The 7888-nt window shown below is 36.9% G+C and overlaps 1 pseudogene; it reads right to left on the reverse strand.

Moving 5' to 3' along the window:
• Nucleotides 1–2561: 2561 nt before the first annotated feature.
• Nucleotides 2562–2680, reverse strand: LOC124557277 (annotated as a pseudogene).
• Nucleotides 2681–7888: the final 5208 nt, after the last annotated feature.

The raw sequence follows: 7888 nt of genomic DNA on the forward strand, positions 1-7888 counted from the left end.
AAACGGTTACTTGATAGGACCATATTTTTTTGACCGAAATGTAACTGGGGAATCTTATTTACAACTTCTCCACAATGAATTGTTGGAGTTAATGGAAGATGTTGATTTAGAAACTGGACAATGAATGTGGATCCAACAGGACGGAGCACCTCCTCATAATGCTAAAACTGTGGGAATGTTTTAAATTTACAGTATCCTGGTTAGTGGATGGTCAAGGTGGACCAAACACCTGATTTTTTTTCTTGTGGGGTTGTTTAAAAAACATTGTGTATGACAAACAGCCCACAATTCGAAACGATATGGAGCAATGCATTTGAAGACCGTGTGCAGCCATACCATGGGATGTACTGCTCAAAACTGTGGACAACTTTCGCAGACGATTGACTTTACGCATTGAAGCAAATATATGAGAGGAAAGGGGACTCACACTAATAAAGCATCCCATGGGAACATCATTCTACTACGTCCATGTCGTTGTTCCTGGGTAACAGTAAAAGTAGGATGAAGTTCATTTTGTACAAAAATAGCTTAATTTGGCATAACAAAAGAATTGGTGCACATTTTGTATTGATTTGATGAGTCCTTCTTGGATCATTCTAAATAAATCAGAGTTCTTCCGCAATTTTGATTTTTCTTGATTTCATTGCCATCTGTCAATGGTTTAGACAAAACCTGATTACTTTTTTATGGAGAATCCGAATCTACAACAAAAAATGGGGGTTTCCATTTAAGATTTAAAAGTTGCACTCCCACCCCACCCTATGGGGTGGGGGCTGGGGGTCACATGTAGTATCATTTGTTGTCCCCTTTTGAGCTTACGTACTTGTCTTATCCACTATTTTTACACCATGTATAGTTTTCAAGATATTCTCATCTGAAACTTCAGATGGACCACCCTGTATGAAAAGATGACCAAATAATGTAATACTTAAATTTCAGTCATTGCATGGAATGTAAACAAACAGTGATATACTTAAGTCATATAATAATACCAGTTAGATCTTATCAACTGTTTATCATGAAATAAACTATAACTATTTATTATATGTGGTTAAAAGACAGTATGGCATTCCCCAACTGCATTATTTTAGATTACGGACAATATATGTCGTGCACTCATGAGATACTTGTTTATTATCCCATATGTGCTTTCTGAATTTACCTTGCAGATTGTTTTAATAGCAAAAAGTACACTAAATATGGCATGAACATAGACATCGTGGTACTCTACAAATCAATATTTTACATCTAGCTCCAAATAGCTTGGCACTCACACAGCCCCAAGGTATGTGTACCTTTCTGTTACGAAGGAGTGACAATCGTAGTCTGCAATAATATGCTGAGCAGTGTGCTTGGTCCACTATCAGCAGTTGCATTATTTGTTAATGGGGCGATTTTCTTATTAGGCCCTCCACTCAGTTATATTATTAGTCATACTGGGATGAGCTGTCCATATGATCTTTTGCAGACTCGCTAACTGTAGCTTAGGAGTTCTGCTTTTGAGTAGTCCTCATCCGTTGAACTGAATCACCCCTACCAGATAGTGCTTACACACAACGAAACCCCCACCACTTCCACTGTTCCCACCCATACAATACTATCTGCACAAGTATGGAACAATACTTTACTTTTAACACTCTGCTTCCCCATTCAGCTTGGCCACACGCAACCAAACTGTCACCTAGCCACCTTAACCTATTCCTCTGATTACACTACAGATCAGTCATCACAACAAAATGCCTATTCAATCTCGTTATGTCAGTGTTCATTGAGGGGATAAAGTAGGTGTTTACCCAACCTGAAAATTAATTTGCATAAGAAAATAGCATCTGAAATGAAGTGTTACAGAAAAATGGTGAAGATTATACGGGTATACCGGTTAACTAAATAGGTGGTACTGAATAAATATGGTAAGAAGAGAAATTAATATCACAACTAAAAATGGGACTGACTGTTAGGACACATCTAGAGGCATCAAGGAATCGTCGAGGTAAGTGGGTGGGGTAAAAATTACAGAGGTGCACCTAGGTTTTAGTACTGTAAGCAGGTTCAAATGAATGGAAGTTGTGCCTTACAACAAAATGTAATGGAAGCTGTGTATTATAACAAAATGCACCCAAGTTTCCTGAGTAAATCAATTACAGTTACAGTCAATGCTTTTAAGTGTAATATCCTCTTGGATTTGTGCATCAGTACAAATTTTCAGGATTGCTTCTAAAGGGTATCAAACGTACATCTCTATCATTATTATTTACAATTAACTAATCTCAATTCCAATATTTGCTATCAACAAACATTTGACATAATAGTTAGCGGATGTAGACCCATTTATAACATGGTTCCAGCATGTACAAGAAAGCATAAAAAAACTACCATACAAACAGCCCATGAAGGGCCAACGGTACTGACTGGCTGCCGTGTCATCCTCAGCCCTTATGCATACAGAGGGCATGTGGTCAGCACACCACTCTCCCAGCCGTTGTCAGCTTTTGTGACCAGTGTCGCTACCCCTCAGTCAAGCAGCTTCTCAATAGGCCTCACAAGGGCTCAGTGCACCTTCTTGCCAATAGCACTCGGCAGACCCAGATGGTGACCCATCTAAGTGCTAGCCGAGCCCAACAGCTCTTAACATCGGAGATCTGATGGGAACTGGTGTTACCACTGCAGCATGGCCATTGGCCAAGAAAAATATTGGTTTCATTTTTTATTGTGTTCTGACCAAAGGAAACTAGGGTGCAACTGCCTTGCACATGTTCCTTGGTGTATTACATAACTCACAGACTTCAGCATGTTTACACAAAAAACATTAAAAATTATTTTGTATTTAAGCATTATGGGCTCCAAATATTTAGGTTTTCTGTGTAATATCGCTCCTAGCAGATTTGTATGTTTGCAATTTTTTTTTTTTTTTTTTTTTTTTTTTCAGTGTTACAAAATCACAGATTAAAAAATTGGCTATTTAGAAATTGCTTTCACACAAACAAAGAGTATTAGATATGTATTTCAACACATGAATCAAGCTGTACAGGATACTCCCTCAAGGCAAAATTCACATACTTTGGCAGTGCTTTATCAGTGGTGTTACTAATGCAATATACGTTATGCCCTTGGTCCCTGCAAACCAAGTTGAGCCTAGAATATTAGACAATGAATGCCAGTGTAATTAAATTTCAATTAATACTGTAATGTTTAATATAATTACAATTCCACATTTTGCTCTTCTTTACTTTGGGTGCATTTCCTTTGCCACAACTGAATAATAAATCTGTAAAAATGTAATTGTAAAGATCACAGTACAGTGTGTAGAAATACTATCAATTCTGTACAAATTACCATGAGTACTGGTATTAGCTAACAATTAAAGACACAACATTAACCATTGTTGATTAGCATATTTATGACTTTAATGTAGAATAGAAGCAAATTCTTCAGAGATTGGGGTATTAATACATATATACGTGTATATACACATCAAAATAAGAGTTTAAAACTGCATCAGAATAATGGCCACAAAGGATAAACTCAAGAAATGTACCAATAACTGTACTTCACTTGTTGATAGGAGAAATAAAGCCACCTTAAATGCACACATCCTAAGCTATTTATTTTACATTACGTACCATCCCATGATTGGAATACAGTCATTTTTTGAGCACTTCTGTAACATACTCTTCCTGCCCATGTATCTTAAATAAGCCAAAAACCTGTAGTCATTCTTGAAGCACTTAATGATGTCTTCTGCTGTATTTTATGCACATTCCTCAAGCATGCAGCATCAGTATATGACAGCGTTAAGATAATACACAGTAGTTGAACTGAATGGGATAATTTATGTTAATGATGTTACTTCCCACGTTTTGGTGTGGGAACAGTCTTGTGTTGATTTTATAAAGTTCTGTCAAATCATAGTTAAAATAAGACACCTCTTTAAATTACATATTTCTAGTTCGTTAATGAAGTTACTATAGGTGAACATGGATTCCACCTATTTACAACGAGAATCGTCACACTCGTTGACATACTTAATTGGGAATCCTATATAATTTCGTTGCGAGGAGTCTACGATCTGCTGGGTTGGAAGCAGCCTGACCCCTACTGAATGAGGCCAGCCACCTACTGAGCAGCCCACCACCGGCGAGCACAAGCAGTGTCATGGTTGATGCAGGTCCGTGCACAAATGGGTGTCACAACAGCCTCCCAAATTAAAGAGGAGTCTCAACAACATGAGAGATGCTGACACCCCAGGTGGACATCCACAACAATCACCCTGAGATGAAAGGCAAAAAGGTGATGTCGGCCAACTGCACAACACGAATGAGGGAGGCTACCTGAGAGGATAGAGTCAGATCAATTTGAACAGTGAAGATTGACCAAACAGTGATAACTGATGAAGTAATCCACTACTTGGATACCATACTGGAAAGGAAAAGATTAGTCCCAGCTAAGGCTGGAACCTCAGAAAAAATCTCCAGGCATAACATTATTTACTTGCCATTTTCTTATAATATTTTTTTTAGCTGTACATGTACCACATATAAATTCAATGTTCTTGTCTTTTCTTTGGCTATATGTATTATTTTTGTGTAAAATCTGTAACAGCAATCTAAGAAAAAAACTTAAAATGATAAGACTGAGCAAAAGAAATTACCTGCTTTTTGCAAGAAAATGGATATAAATGCAATAAAAATAAAAGTTGTTAAAACCTAGGGCTGAAAAGGGCAGTTAGCATGCCCTCAAACAGCTTGCTCCTCCCCCTGATGGAGGAGAATGGGGGAGGGGGGGGGGGGGTGATGATAATGTCCTTGCCTTGAATTTTGGTGGGGCTTGGATAGCAATGGATTAATTTGTGTCTGCTAATATTAATAAAAATGAGATACAGTATGAAGCAATGTTGTTAAGGACATGCCATACCCATGGTTCTAAATATGTGTTACTCAGGTAATATAGTTGATAGTTATTTATCTGTGTTATTTCTTTGAGGAAACATTTTCTTTTCCCAAACAATTAAGAATAATCAGTGGACAACCTGTAGCTTGTGGCCATTCTTATACCCAGGCAAATTAAGAAAAATAAAGGAAATAATTTATAAGCTTTTGAAACTTTAGGAAACTACTCATAAAGGATGTAGTAGTGAGAAAGAAAAAAAATTCCCTCCCCTAGTGGGTGAGCGTCTGCCCCCATCGCCCCTAATTCAATTTTTTGAACTTTATTTTTCTGTTTTTATGAAAAACAGTTCATCTTTCGAAGACATCTATTATTACAAAAAAATATTTCCAGTGAAATTCTGCTTAATGAAGTTCATATGCATGTTTTAACCAAGACAGACACTTTAGGATTACAGGAGACCACTCACCAAAAAAAAGAAGTATTGAGTTGTCGATAGGCACAAACAAGAAAGAAAACTTGCTAGCTTTAAGATTTATCCTTTGATGAGCTAGACTAACAAAAAACACTCTCTCTTTGTCTCTCTCTCTCTCTCTCTCTCTTCTCTGAAGAATCTAGAAAACTGCATACTCCTTGCAAAGTGGCATCAAACTTGGTACCAGGAGTGTGGGTCCCATTTCAAACAGAGGAGTGGTTTGACACTAATTTAGCATAGCAGTCTTGATGATAAGTCTTCTGCAGCTACTGAACACAAAACATTGTTGATATATTGCAAATTTTCTGCAAAAATCATAATTACATTTCTCTGCTTTCTCAGGCAATGCGTGTTTCGGAGTTAATTGTTTCATTGCCATCTATATCTTAGTGAAACTCTTATGAGTGGGGTTCAGTGATCCAGAAAATTGCCTAACACCAGCCTGATGTGTGTCAAAAGATGTTGCTGAGGTCTCCCATCATAGCACTGCATAGCAGGAGAGACATCAGGCAGACATTGAAACCCTGTGGCAGCATCATGTTTACTGCAACAAATAAATTACAGCAGTGCTATCTTTTTGTTTACGTCACCAGCCTACTCAGTTACGGATATGAGATGACAGTGTAAACTTTCACAGGCTCCCCCCACAAATCTCCTCACAAAAGTCTAGACATGGCACTTACCAGCCATACTCCATGAAGTGAACTGCCATAACCATCTCTCAACCACATCATTTACATTTACAATAGCTATAGCTTAAGTTACACAATCAAATCAGTGCCCTCAACTAGACATTTCCATTTCAATCACAGAAATTTTGTCATTAATATTACCTTGTTAAATACACAGAAGCAGAGTCTCTATTAAGAAGTTATTTTACCCAAACATGTTTTCAGAAATAAGTAAATAATTGCCCAGGTCATCCTAAAATGATGGATTTATTGCATCAGAAGACCAGAAATTCTCACAATCTTTGCTGCTGTAGCATAAACCAGGTAAGTAACATAGCCATATGATATATTATTTTAAACTGTATTTATCCAAGACAAAAGAAGTGACTTCATTCTTGTAGGTTTATGTCCAAATCAAACAGTTACATGATATTTCCATATTATTTTTACCTTGTTTGACTTAAGCAGTATTTTTTTCCACCTTCATTTGCATTGGAAGGAAATGAAAATCCATCATTCTGGCAGAAACAGCTGTGCCACATGTGCCAGCTGAAGAAAATCAGGAAAGGAAAGCAGATAAACGGCAATAAATAATAGCCATGAAATCCAACTTACTGTACTTCAGTTGCCACTAAAATCTTTTTTATATATATTTTTTTAGTTTGGGAATAATTCTCAAACATAATGATGAGCATGAATTTCAATTAAGAAGAAAACTACTTCTGCGAATCTTAATATCAGTTTCAAGTTTATGCCCTGAACAAATTTCCTCTCTTTTTATTTTCTTTAATTATCACTAATTCAATTTGAAGCAACATTCAGTTGGCTGCTACTCAGCCACAGATCTGATGCAAAATCCTTTGTGGAAGACTGTGTCCATCTTGATGGTGACCACATACTAACAGATAAGCTCCACTCTTGGCAAGATATCCATCGCATGTACTGTCTATTGGTACAAACCTGATAGTCGGTCCTTACTCTTGTGGTCAATGGGACATTAAACACTATTCTTCACACAATGGATAATCCATTATGTAATAATGACAATGTTATGAGAAGGGTAGTTGGTACTCACCATATAGCAGAGATACTGAATATATGTTGTCTAATTGTGATAAATGGCTGTTTGGATGATACCTTTGTTGGACAACCTTTTTGTTGTGCCTAATTGTGAATCAGCATCTCCACTATATGGTGAGTAGCAACTATCCTTTTTATAATATTGTCAAACATTAATCTTCCTTTTTTATTGCTGTGAGATGACAAAGTAATCGAGGTACAGTTATTGGCGTCAACTGCTTTTGTTGTTATAACCAGTGCTTGATTTGTGATGGTATGCTGTACTGATACCTCTGATAAAAAACCATTAAAACTCTGTTTTAAGACTTTAATTTAAAAACAGTCCCTTGTAGGTCACAGTACTGGTACTTATACTTTATTACAAACCAAGCACTGGTCATAACTGTTGCTACTTCTGCTTGTTCTGTTTCTGAAAGATCATGTCATATCCAACAGGTCAAACCCAACTGAACATATCTACAAGAAACTGTTATAAATAAGGGTACATTTTCATAACCCATATGTACTCTTACAGACTGATCAATCTGAAGTTACAAGCAGAGGAGAGGTGATGTGTGGAAAGAATTAAAGAACTGAACACATAATAAATAAGAAGCTGTGTATAATTGGCTGAATGTGTTACAATTGGCACATTATACCTTATTCTAAACATATACACCGTGAATTTTTGATGAGGTTTCTAGGACGGATGAATATTCAGTATTTATTCATCCCATTCACATTGTTGGAAGTTATGCAGTCAAAAGACTGGTTCAGTACCATCTGACTGCAAACCGAG

The sequence above is a fragment of the Schistocerca americana genome, chromosome X (genome assembly GCF_021461395.2).
Source record: "Schistocerca americana isolate TAMUIC-IGC-003095 chromosome X, iqSchAmer2.1, whole genome shotgun sequence".
NCBI lineage: Eukaryota > Metazoa > Arthropoda > Insecta > Orthoptera > Acrididae > Schistocerca > Schistocerca americana.